The following is a 13,410-nucleotide window of genomic DNA, read 5'->3' on the forward strand; positions in this document are numbered from 1 at the left end:
TCGTTTATATAAACTGTCTTTATCTCTATCCTGTGCGTATTTATATTCTCTTTATTAGAATTGATCAATCTGATAGTTGAAGATAGTTTGAGGGTTAGAACCCTAGCATGCTTTGGAATTATTATTGGAAGAGTCATTAGCCTTTTTGGACTTGGGAGCGCCACTATGTTTTCTAATTTAATTTATCTTGTTAAAGAACATGTTGAATCTTTTAACAAAAGAGCTATTTCATGATCCTCACTTGAGTTGGTATCGGGTGCGTCACTTTCTTTGTCCTTGGACAAAAAAGCTTTGACTGGTAGGCTTTTTCTATTTCGTTCTGTTTGGTCACGGTCAATTGTTCTCTTTCCCTCAAGCTTATGTTCGTGCAGTATACCAAACATAATAGCAATAGACAGTAAATAATTCTTTGACCTCATATTTAGTCGTAGACTTAGCATATCATTCCTTTGTTCCGCATCTTAAGATCTTGTTCACAAGAACTTCATCAGAATGAATTACGTTTGAAGCATCTAAAGATGTAACAATATGTATAAACCTCTTTTGCATGTCAAATATAAATTTAACCTCTTGCATCTCAAAGATCTCAAACTCTATAGTTCATGTATTTTGCTTGGATTTGTGAGTCATAAAAGAGCATATTAAATACATATTTCCTAATTATATTGATTCTTTCTTTGTCAATAATATCTTTCACCTATTGGTTGTGTTTATACAGGTAAAGGAGTAAAAATTACAAATTATAAAAAGCCTGTTGACGCGACTCTACACGGATGTATAACAGTACAATTACAAACTCTATAGTTCATCTTCTCTTTTAATTTTATGTTTTTATTGAATATTGGATTTTTAGCCATGATTATGGTTGGCTAGTTTATTTTTATTGTAGTTAGGGTCACAAACCCTATGTGAACCCTTGTTACGACAGATTGATTTACTTTTACTCGTTTATATAAATTGTCTTTATATCTCTCCTGTGCGTATTTATATTCTCTTTATTAGAATTGATCAATCTGATAGTTGAGGATAGTTTGAGGGTTAGAACCATAGATAAGAATATTGAGATTTTCATCCTGAAAGGGGGTAGGATAATGGTTCGTATGCATAGTAGGAATAGATGTGTATTGAATTGTGGATACCTAAATTATTGAGTTCATTGCTTAATACCATGAGGAACATTGCAAGAAATTGGGATTCCAATTGGGTTTAAAGGGTTAACCTTATAAGGAATTGAGGGTTAACTATTAATATTTTTTAGATAATAATTTATCCGATTAATTTTATAAATGAATATTGTAAATCAATCCAGAGTAAAGAGTGGGGATCATATTGTGAGTGTATCCTAGCTACAATGTTTTTCTCATTTTTACAAATCAATTCATTCTTATTTTTATTTTTATTCTTCAATATAAAAATACAAAAACAAATATTTACTTTTAATTTTACTCAAATCGATTATTTGTCACAAACAAACCCTTTTGAACTCTTCCATTCTTGAAAGGAATATTAATTGATAAACGATCACAATCCCTGTGGAGATGAACTTTACTTACTATTATATTACTTGTTCGATCGGTATACTTGCCGGGAAGCATCAAGTTTTTGGCGCCGTTGCCGGGGATTGGCGTATCTTTTATCAATTAATTTTGATTTTTAAGATTGGATTTTTAATTTTGATTTTGATTTCTCTGTGATTCTTGAACAGTGCTACTAATCCCTTTTCTAAGAACTCTTTGAAGCATTGATTTTTCTGAGAAATAGAGTCTCGGTGTCTCTTGTCAAAGACTCTTCTTTTTTAGGCCTTCATTTGTCGGTGATCCGCACACATCGTCCAACCAGTGTCAAAAAGTTTGACCACCTCCTTTTTCAGTACTGTATAGGATGACGCCTCCCTTGGTGTTTCCTCCCAGGTTTGTCATCATCTTCATTGAGAATTTTGTGGGTACGGAAAGAGAGATCTTTATCTTCCAAGTCAGTCTCCTGTTCCTTCAGTGCTTCAATTACCGCCTCCTTATTACCCAAGAAGATATCTTTTAGAGTTTGAGGAAGCTCTTTCAATTCCACTTTTAAGGTACCATCTTCTTTGTAATCATCTGCTTTTTCAAGAACCTCAACCGCTACATTTTTTTCTTCCTTTAAGACTTCAAGACTAAAACAATCGTCTTTGTGAGAAGAATGTTTTATAGAATCAAAGACGTTACTAGTAACGGTCTCATCATTCATTCTTAGCTCGAGCTTCCCGTTTTCAACATCAATCAATGCACGGGATGTAGCTTAGAAAGGTCTACCCAGCAAAAGAGGCATCTCAGTTCCCCCTTCCATGTCCAACACCACAAAATCAGTAGGGAAGATGAACTTGTCCACTTTAACAAGAACATCTTCAATAATACCACTAGGCTTCCTTAAAGACTTATCAGCAAGTTGAAGAGATGCCAAAGTAGGCTTCAATTCGGTGATCACCAAGGATTTACAGACAGAAAAGGGCATCAAATTAATGCTAGCCCCAAGATCGCATAATGCTCTGCCAATTTTAGTGTTCCCAATTTCAATAGGAATATTGAAACTCCCAGGATCACGAAGCTTAGGAGGAAATTTCCTTGTAATGATGGCATTGCACTCCTCAGTAAGTGCTATAGTTTGGCACTTTTGCAACTTGTGCTTCGTTGACAACAAATCCTTCATGAACTTGGCATAATTTGGCATGCTAGCCAAGGCTTCAGCAAAAGGGATATTTATATGCAACTTCTTGAAGATATCAAGAAATTTTCCATACTGTTGCTTCTGAGCATCCTTCTTGAATCTTTCAGGATAAGGTGCCATGGCTCTCACATATTCAGGACTCAGCTCAAATTTCTTCTTTTCAACTGGCTTCTCCACTTCAGCAGGTTTTTCAATTTCTTTTTCTTTTCCGGTCTCACCTGCAGTATCTAGCTTCTTTTCAACTTCAGGAGATGGAAGTACTTTACCGCTTCTAATTGTGATGGCCATACAATCTTCCTTCGGATTGGTAACTGTGTTACCAGGGAAGGTATCTGGAGTTCTATCAGCCATTTGTTTTTCCAGTTGGCCAATTTGATTCTCTAAATTTCTGATAGAAGCCTGTGTGTTCTTGGTATTGGCCCTTGTCTCCTCCATGAAAGCACTAGAGTGTTGAGCCATTTGTCCAACTAACCTATCCAAATCAGAAGGTTCCTTGGGTTGGATTGGTGGAGGCTACAAGTAGTTATTTGATTAGTAATCAAGACCAGTTCCTTGCACTCTCCTCTTAAAATTATTGTTCCCAGAAGGAAAATTCTGATTCCTCGGAATATTTTGTGGTGGAGGTCTCTGATCGTACCAAATGTCATTCACTTGCATTTGTTGAGATGAATCTGAAGGCATCAAAGGACATTCATTAGACTCATGATTGTCCTGGCAATATTCACACACAATGGCAGCAACTTTAGTCTGAACACCAGCAAGCTACATCTTGTCAAGCCTTGAGGTCAAGTTTGCTATCTGCTGAGAAAATAATTTGTTTTCAGCTAGCATCGCATCATTAGCATTCAGTTGAAGGATACCTCTCCTAGGCTTTGTTGACAACACTTCAATTTCATTGGCCACCATCCTCTCGATCAACTCAAGAGTCTCATTTTCTCTTAGGGATTTGATCGTGCCACCCGCTGCACCATTCAGAACCATCCAGATTTCCGGTTTACAACCGTTGAAGAAGATCCAGACCTGATCACCATTGGTCATGGGGTAATGAGGACACCTCTTCATTAGATCTTTGAACCAGTTCCAGGCTGCAGACATAGTTTCACCCTCAGCTTGAGTGAAATTGGTGATATCATTCACCATTTGATTGTATCCTTCCATCGAGAAGAACTCTGCAAAGAACTTGTTTGATCAATTCTCCCATGAGGGAATACTTCTCGCAGGCTGCCTCTCCAACCAATTCAAAGCTTTTCCTTTAAGAGAAAAAGGAAACAGTCTCAGCCAGTCTGCATCATTGGACACTTGAGGATGTTTAGTCGAGTCACAGATCATCAGGAATCTGTTTATGAATCTATGAGGGTCTTCATCATCCTCTCCACCAAACTGAGCTCTCTCCACCAGTCGAATATTATCAGACTTGAGCTCCCAATTATTGTTGCCAACTTCAGGATGGTCAATACTTGAATTGGGCCTGTTAAATAGTGGCGTCAGAATGGTGTCCATGAGTGGATTGTCCGCTTCATTATTCCCTGCCATCTTGTGTGCTTTTTCAGACAAAATTCCCAACTCGTTGAATGCAAGCTTCTTCCAAGCAAGTTTTCTGTTTCTCTTTTCTGTTTTTGTAATCTCCAAGTCAAGTGAAAATTCCGGCTCTTTACCTCGCATACAACTTAGAAAAGGGAACTGTTCAAGAATCACAGAGAAATCAAAAATAAAAATAAAATAAAAATCCAATCTTAAAAATCAAAATTAATTGATAAAAGATACGCCAATCCCCGGCAACGGCGCCAAAAACTTGATGCTTCCCGGCAAGTATACCGATCGCACAAGTAATATAATAGTAAGTAAAGTTCGTCTCCACAGGGATTGTGATCGTTTATCAATTAATATTCCTTTCAAGAATGGAAGAGTTCAAAAGGGTTTGTTTGTGACAAATAATGTCGATTTGAGTAAAATTAAAAGTAAAGACTTGTTTTTTATTTTTATATTGAAGAATAAAAATAAGAATAAGAATGAATTGATTTGTAAAAATGAGAAAAGCATTGTAGCTAGGATACACTCACAATATAATCCCCACTCCTTACTCTAGATTGATTTACAATATTCATTTATAAAATTACTCGGATAAATTATTATCTAAAAAATATTAATAGTTAACCCTCAGTTACTTACAAGGTTAACCCTTTAAACCCAATTGGAACCCCAATTCTTTGCAATGTTCCTCATGGTATTAAGCAATGAACTCAATAATTTAGGCATCCGCAATTCAATACACATATATTCCTAGCATGCATATGAACCGTTATCCTACCCCCTTTCAGGATGAAAACCCCAATATTCCTATCTAGGGTTCTAACCCTCAAACTATCCTCAACTATCAGATTGATCAATTCTGATAAAGAGAATATAAATACGCACAGGATAGAGATAAAGACAATTTATATAAACGAGTAAAAGTAAATCAATCCATCGTAACAAGGGTTCACATAGGGTTTGTGACCCTAACTACAATAAAAAAAACTAGCCAACCATAATCATGGCTAAAAATCCAATATTCAATAAAAACATAAAATTAAAAGAGAAGATGAAGAAGAACTTGATCTGCAGAATCCTCTCGGAGCACCACCGTCGTCTCACTTCAATAGAATAGGTTTGGATCCCTAATTCTGTCATAAGGATCCTATTTATAATTCTCTTTTTCTTCTTCCAAAAATACCCTTCAGGAAACAAGGTACTCATTTTCCGCAAAGTGGCGCCAAGCCCCTGACACTTTTTTCTCTCCAAAAGTTGGCGCTACGTTGCTTCATTTTGGCGCCACTTGGCTCCATTTTGGCGCCAAGTGGCGCCATGCTACTGCCTCTCTTTAATTTTTCAAGAAAATGTGGCGCCAGGTAGCATGGAAGTGGCGCCAAGTTGCTTCAATGTGTGGCGCCAAGTTGCTTCAATGTGGCGCCAGTTGGCGCCACTTGCAATGCTCCGGTGTAGAGTTCGTAAACGGGCGCAGGTTTGCGCCAGTTTGGTGCCGGTCCGCACCATGTTTCTGTCCATTGTACTGTGATACATCCGTGTAGAGTCGCGTCAACAGGCTTTTTATAATTTGTAATTTTCACTCCTTTACCTGTATAAACAAAACCAATAGGTGAGAAATATTATTGACAAAGAAAGAATCAATATAATTAGGAAATATGTATTTAATATGCTCTTTTATGACTCACAAATCCAAGCAAAATACATGAACTATAGAGTTTGAGATCTTTGAGATGCAAGAGGTTAAATTTATATTTGACATACAAAAGAGGTTTATACATATTGTTACATCTTTAGATGCTTCAAACATAATTTATTCTGATGAAGTTCTTGTTAACAAGATCTTACGATGCGGAACAAAGGAATGATATGCTAAGTCTACGACTAAATATGATGTCAAAGATTTATTTACTGTCTATTGCTATTATGTTTGGTATACTGCACGAACATAAGCTTGAGGGAAAGAGAACAATTGACCGTGACCAAACAGAACGAAATAGAAAAAGCCTACCACTCAAAGCTTTTTTCTCCAAGGACAAAGAAAGAGACGCACCCGATACCAACTCAAGTGAGGATGATGAAATAGCTCTTTTGTTAAAAGATTCAACATGTTCTTTAACAAGATAAATTAAATTAGAAAACATAGTGGCGTTCCCAAGTCCAAAAAGGCTAATGACTCTTCCAATAATAATTCCAAAGCATGCTATGAGTGTGCAAAAGAAGGGAACTACATCCACTACAAAAAAAAGAGCTATTTAGCCACATTTAAAATTGTGGCAAACATTGATAAAAATGTGGCTAACAAACTCTACCACATTTTGATTAAATGTGGTTAAAAGTTGTGTTGCAATAATTTAACATTATTTTATTCATTTTGTCACATTTTGATTGAGTGTGGTAGCCTTTTTTTAGCTCCAATTATTGTTAATTTAATCACTTTATGAATATGGTTAAACTGTATAGTTTGCCATAATAAAAAATGTGACTAATTATGTCTGAATTTTTTTAACCACATTCTAGAATGTGGCTAAATATATGAATTTTTTTAATTAAAAATATTTCAAATGTAATAAATATTACATCTATAAAGAAACTAATCTTAGAAATTGCTCAAAAGCAAAATAGTGAATACGATGGAACATATTCACTTCATTACAAAGCTCAAAAGCAAAATATGCCAAAGTTCAATACTTTAATTTAAAGCTTCACCATAATTTTGAAATTCATGCTAGGTTGTTTTCCACATATTCCCTTCATTACACATCAATTCTAATCACATTACATGCCAATTCTACCACAATCAAGTCATGACCAACTAACCCAATTATCAAAGAATAATCACATTTATGAAATCTATCATGAACCAAGCTAAAAACAAAGCTTTCTCATCTTATATTAACTGAGAATGACACTGAGAATAACTTCCAAGCATCAAACAGGGTTCAATATACTTCCAACCAACATGGTCATCAAATTCTTGAAACTGGTTGCCAATAATTTCAGAAAAACTGTCTTTGATGGAAAATTCATATAAAATTTAAATCTTGTCCAAACGACCTAAATTTTTCATGGTAGAAAGTAGACATCTAAAAATTCAAAATGGTATAAAGTTTGTCCCATTTGGAAGTCTATAACCCCATAAACAGAATTTATAAAATGTTGGACCTGATTGAAACATGATCAGATTTTTGAAAATGCACACAAAGATGGTTTCATCAATATTCAATACTTTCCAATGGCTACCAACTAGTCCATTTAACACCAACATCATAAACATCATTGAAACAACATTTAAACACACTCTAACATGTTTTCCCCAGGATGGCTGAATGGAAACCTAAGCCATTCATCAAGTTTTAATGCTTTAAATGACTAACCAATTAAAGTATTTATAAGTTCAACCATCAAGGATCAACAACCAACCCCAAAACACATCATAAACCATGATTATCCAAGCATGAAATTTCAACCAAATATTCAAGAAAAACCTGAATTCAAATTTAAAGAACCAACCGTTTAAACTTAAGTTTTTTACCTTGGATGACTCCAAAACCATCAAGCCATCCTTCTCCAAGCCTTGAACTATAAAAAAATATCATTCTTGTTTCATCCATGAACAGTACCTTTTAGGGAATGGAGGGGAAAATCTAACGAAAAAAGGCCTCTCAAGGTGAATAAACTCTAGGGTTTTACTCATGAGGTGTCAAGCAACATTTTTTATGAAAGAAGTTAGTTGTTTTGGTGATTAAAATTGGATGAACCAAGCCTGCTTTCCTTTCCAATGGACGTATAGGTTTTCTGCACTTGGAAGGCTGTTCGACGGGCTTGAAGGAGAATGAAGATATAACAAACCAAATTGTCAAGTCAGGAGTTCATGAGATGAAGACATGTTTATAAGGAATAAAGTAATGAATGTTCATGGAAATAATGACAAGTTATATCAACTAATGATCAATGAAATTAAGATGACTAGATATACAAGGATACAATTCATGCCAAACAAATCAAATAGGAATCAAAGGGAAATATTAGTAAAGTATAGGAGTCAAAGTGTAATTAGGTGGTAGTTTAGGGACTATTTTGTAAATAAATAAAATTAGGTCTAAATTTGAATTGGATATTATAATAAAATTCTTTAATGAATTTAGTGGGTTAAAAATGACCTTAGATAAGTCTAATGATGATTAGATTAATTATTAAAAATGAGTCAAAGTTCCATTAATTATCAACCAATAAGAAAACTAGTAAATGTAGAAAGTCAAACTAAGTAAAAGATGTTACTTAGCTTATTTACCTTATCATATATGGTTACTTTTCTTTGTTTTCATTCTCTAAACACCCCTTGTCCAACGCCTACTTTTATGTGAGGAGGAGTGAGTGTTAAGTGAACTAATTCTATTGGTTTAAAAACTTGAAGAAAGTCAATAAAGTTTAAACTATTAACTTAGGTCATTTTTATCACACCAAGTCGGTCTTTTCTCTTTCAAAAGCCTCACGACCAGCCTTTCATCGTCCTCCTTATCTTATCAAAACCGTGGCTTCATGGTTACACAAGGAAGCTTAGAACTTGCTCTTTTAGCCATTAAAATCAAGAATTTCTTTAGAGAAATTAATCCTTGTGACTTTATGATCAAAACCTAGTCATTGAGGAGCTTTGTATATGGAGTTTTTCTCTCCTTCTCCATGCGCTACATAGGCTGTCTTCATAGGGAATTTGATGTGTTTCAAGTCCTTTTGATGAGAAAATGATGAATTAGTCCTTAAAAAAGTGTGTTAAGGTGATTATACTATCTTTCCTTGATTAATTTCATGAATTTCAAGTTAGGTCGAGATGATTTTGGGGCTGACTTGGACTCATCTTTGTCATGTTTATATGACTTAGTTTGAGGTTAAATTGATGAGGTTGTGTCCATTGATGGTTGTTGTTGGAAGATTGTATATTAGTTTATGGAAAATCAAAGTTTGGATGACCTAAAAATATCCTATATGCCTCGGCTTTTATGTGTGTAAAAGGTAGATTAAGTGTTGATAAAATGTCAAAGAGAAATAAAAGTCATTATATGTGTAGATAAAGGTTCAAGTGATGGAAAAATTGAAAGAGATTTCATTGAAAACAATTATGGTCAAATCGGCTATTTGAAGGGCAATGTAATTGGAGATTGTTTTGTATGTTTTAGATGCTAATTGGAGATGATTACTAAGTGTTTAAGTGGGTTAGTATAATGAAATAGTATAAAATTCATGAAAGTCACATCGTCCTTGTTTATGTATAGTTCAGCCTTCTTGATTAATTAGGTCATTCTAGCATGCTTAATAATCATTAGATGTTATTAGAATCAAAAGAAAAAGTTGGAAAACCCTAATTAGGTCTTGTGTGTAGGCTTTATCTATGTTTAGGGTTTGGATGAAAAGTTGAGTAAAAGTTTAAATAAGATTACCTGGTGATCAAACAAAGTATTAACTAAGCTATGGGTATACGAAAACAAGTTAAATTCTTAGTGTTTCCATAGGGTGCAATTCGGCCACTACGTGGTTAATTGACCTAGAAGTGGAATTAAATTCATATAAGTGTTTGATTTCACTTAGCATGTAAATTTAAGTATATGTCATGTAGATTGTTAATGTAGAAACTTATGTTAACTTGTAGTTATGTTAAGATGTGTCAATATGCATAAATCTTGAAAATAGGAAGATATTGTCTATGACTTGTGTGGTGGCATGAATTGGTATTAATAATAATTTAGATGATACAATAGGTTGAAGAACAAGTTTTAGAAGCATTGGACTAAATTCTTGAGATTCAAGTAAGCATTGAATTTGAGCTTTTACAAGTAAACTCTTGGTTTAGAAATTTTCTCTTTCATTGTTCTTCCACCATAGTCCAGTATGGATGATCGTTCATATGCATGTATGATTGATAGTGAGATATTTAGTATATGTGCATTCATATAGACAAGTTATTAATGATGTGATTGAATTGTATATTACAAAGTTATCAAGTTGGAAGTACAAATGCTTCCATAATATTATCATTTGGGAAGTACAAATGCTTCCGTATTAATTTAGTTGTAATACATTGACAAGATTACATGTTGTATTATATGCTTCATATATGACATTTCATGTCGAAAGCGAACTCATGGGTGGAGATTTCTCAATAAATCTAGAGTTTATTGGGATTCATTTCTCACCCCGTTGCGGGGCTATAATTTAAATTATAGGTACATCAGCAGCAGGAGAGTCCTAACAGGGCAAGGGACCAAAGTAGTGAGGATAGAGGATTCAACAGTAGAGGACATATAGTTATTTTGGATGACTGTATAGACATGTTTTGTATTTTAATGACGTATATGATCATGCATTTATATAGTTGATAATCATTTTGAGAGGCGTGTGTAGCCTATATACAGTGATGTATCCATTACATGATTATGTATATGTGGGTGTATGTTGTTAATTCAGTAGTCAATATTTGAAATGGCACGGAGCCATATTAAGGACATGTGTATAGGTTAGACTTTTATGTATTTCACATGACAGGATTAATTGATTTTATCCTTGGATTAATCTGAATTATAGTCGTTATGCTGTCTGTTAGACTCTATACGGAATGATATAAATTATCATATACGAATAGTCATTGGTCATTGATTATGGTCATTTGGATTGTAATTTAGAAATGTTGTACAAATAATAATAAACAATAGGGAATGATAAAAAGGGGGGAAATCATCTCACAAAATTACATAGCGTAATTAGAAAAATTTGTAAGTCTTCCGCTACTATAATTTAGTTTGATGCGCTTTTACGACCATATGTGAGTTAACAATCCGATTATCATATTGAGGCCTTACAGAAGACACTTAAGCTAAGTCTAAGTAATTTAAAATATGAAAGTTGACTTTCACTAATTTCTTTAAAAATTACTACTTGTTCTCATAATTTTCTTCACTTACTAACTTAATTTCTAAACACAATTAAACTTTATTGACATCATATTAAACTCGTAAATTTCTCTAAACTTACACATTATGACATCAAAATCAAGTTTAGGTCAAGTTCATAATTCTCTTATTCATCTCATGATTAGCTTGTCTGAAATTCATTCAAATGTTTACATAATCCATTGTTTACAAAATTGGCAAAAAACTTAAAATAATGTATTTAAATTAAATAATTACGCATTTAATGTTGTTTCGTAAAAAATTACACATCTACTGCACAATGTGACGCCAGTTTTGGGCATCACATGTGACGCCCCATTGGGGCGTCTTATCCATGGGAGAGACGCCCCAATGGGGCGTCACATGTGATGCCCAAAACTAGCGTCACATGTGTGCTCTATATATTTCCTCACCCCCTCCATTCAATTCACACCTCTTCTCTCACTCTTCATATCTCTCTTCTCCACCAACATTCCTTTATCTTTAATTTAGTATTTGAATTGTAGTTGTAATTCTATTTAAAAATGAGCTCAAATCCTGATTCTGTTCGTGTTGTGTTATATTACAATGGTAGGAAGGTAGAAGGTCGACGAGGTGTCATATTCGAAGGTGAAAAAAGGCCGACACGTATCCAACGCAACACAACCATTGGCGAACAGCATCAGAGAATTCGGCAGAAGTTAAGTCTTAAAGACAACCAATGTATCACTGAGATCACGACAAGGGTGTGGCAAGGTGATAAATACATTAGTTTGAAAGTGCTTGACGATGAAGACTTGGAGATGACAATGGAAGAATTTTGCAACCAGTCAAGGACAGATTTTCTAGAGTTGTATGTCGACATCGTTGCAACAGAGAATGCTCCCATACCGGTGAGGTCAGTTTATTTAAATTCTCCCCGTCTTCCAGCTTCTCCTGCCGCTCATGCGTCTCCAGTTGGTATCTTTTCTGAGGGAGATGAAAATGATCCGACTTGGGAAATGCACGACGAAGATGACGATGATGATGATGAAAATATGGCAATGGAAGAACATCTTCTGGCGGAGGATGCTAGTGCTTCAGAAGGAGATGAATCTCGTGAGATGGGTGCGTCTGAAATTCCAATATTCCATCAACCAGTCGTCGCGCAAATGCCACAGTTGAATGACGTTGCGTCTGCTCCGTTTTGGTAATCCACAAGAAGGTAATTGTTCCCATTTGTATACTGTGTGAATAAATAACTCATTTAATACCTGAATTAGTAAGTTCGTATTAAAAAATTATAATCCGCAATTGCAGGTGACACAGATGTTATTCCTTTTTGGGAAGGAATTCCGCATTATTCTTACATTGATTGGAGTTATCAGAGCGAACAAGAATCATGTACTGATGGTTCGGTGTCTGGATCGGCTTCAATACAAGGTCCGTGGCAACTGGGTGACATGTTATTTGTCAATCAAGAATTTGCGACAAAAAAAGATGTCCAAATGGCACTTAAGCACAACCTTATTAGGGAGCATCAAGAAGCCATTGTAATTGAGAGCACGCCTGCAAAGTTGTCCATGAAATGTTGTGCGTATGATTAAGTTTGTCCGTAGCGTGTAAGGGCGATCAAACCGGTGTTTCGTGAAAATTGAAAATAACGAGATGGGGTGGAAAACACGAATGTGTGAATGAGCACATTTCCCAGGGTCATAGACAGCTCGATGCGGACGTTATTGCAGATCTCGTGATAGGTACCTTTTTGTATTTTAGATGTGTGATTGAACACAAATGTGTAATTAAATTCGTTCGATGTTATCGAGGCACTGATATCCTCTTTAATGCAGGGATGATAAAGTTTGAACCATCTGTGTCAATCTCTTTGGTGCAAGAAAGGATAACTGCTAAATATGGCTTTCAAGTTTCCTACAGAAAGGCGTGGTATGCGAAGTAGAAAGCGATGGCAATTCTGTACGGTGATTGGGAGGAATCGTATGCTTTTTTACCAAGGTGGTGCGAATACATGCTTCGCTTTTCTCCAGGTTCATTTTATCATATACAAACTAATGATCTTTATGCCGAGCAGAGCTTAGTTTCTTGAAAAAAGGTTTTTCATCGCATTTTTTGGACGTTTAGACAGTGTTGTGAGGCGTTCAAATTTGCCAAACCCGTCATCCAAATTGATGGAACACATTTATATGGAAAGTACAAAGGGAAATTGTTGGTGGCCACAACCCAAGATGGTAATAATGAATGTTTACCGATCGCATTTGCCATCGTA

Source organism: Gastrolobium bilobum, unplaced genomic scaffold, assembly GCF_033153095.1.
Source record: "Gastrolobium bilobum isolate Gb01-03AN ecotype WA unplaced genomic scaffold, APGP_CSIRO_Gbil_v1 utg1738, whole genome shotgun sequence".
NCBI lineage: Eukaryota > Viridiplantae > Streptophyta > Magnoliopsida > Fabales > Fabaceae > Gastrolobium > Gastrolobium bilobum.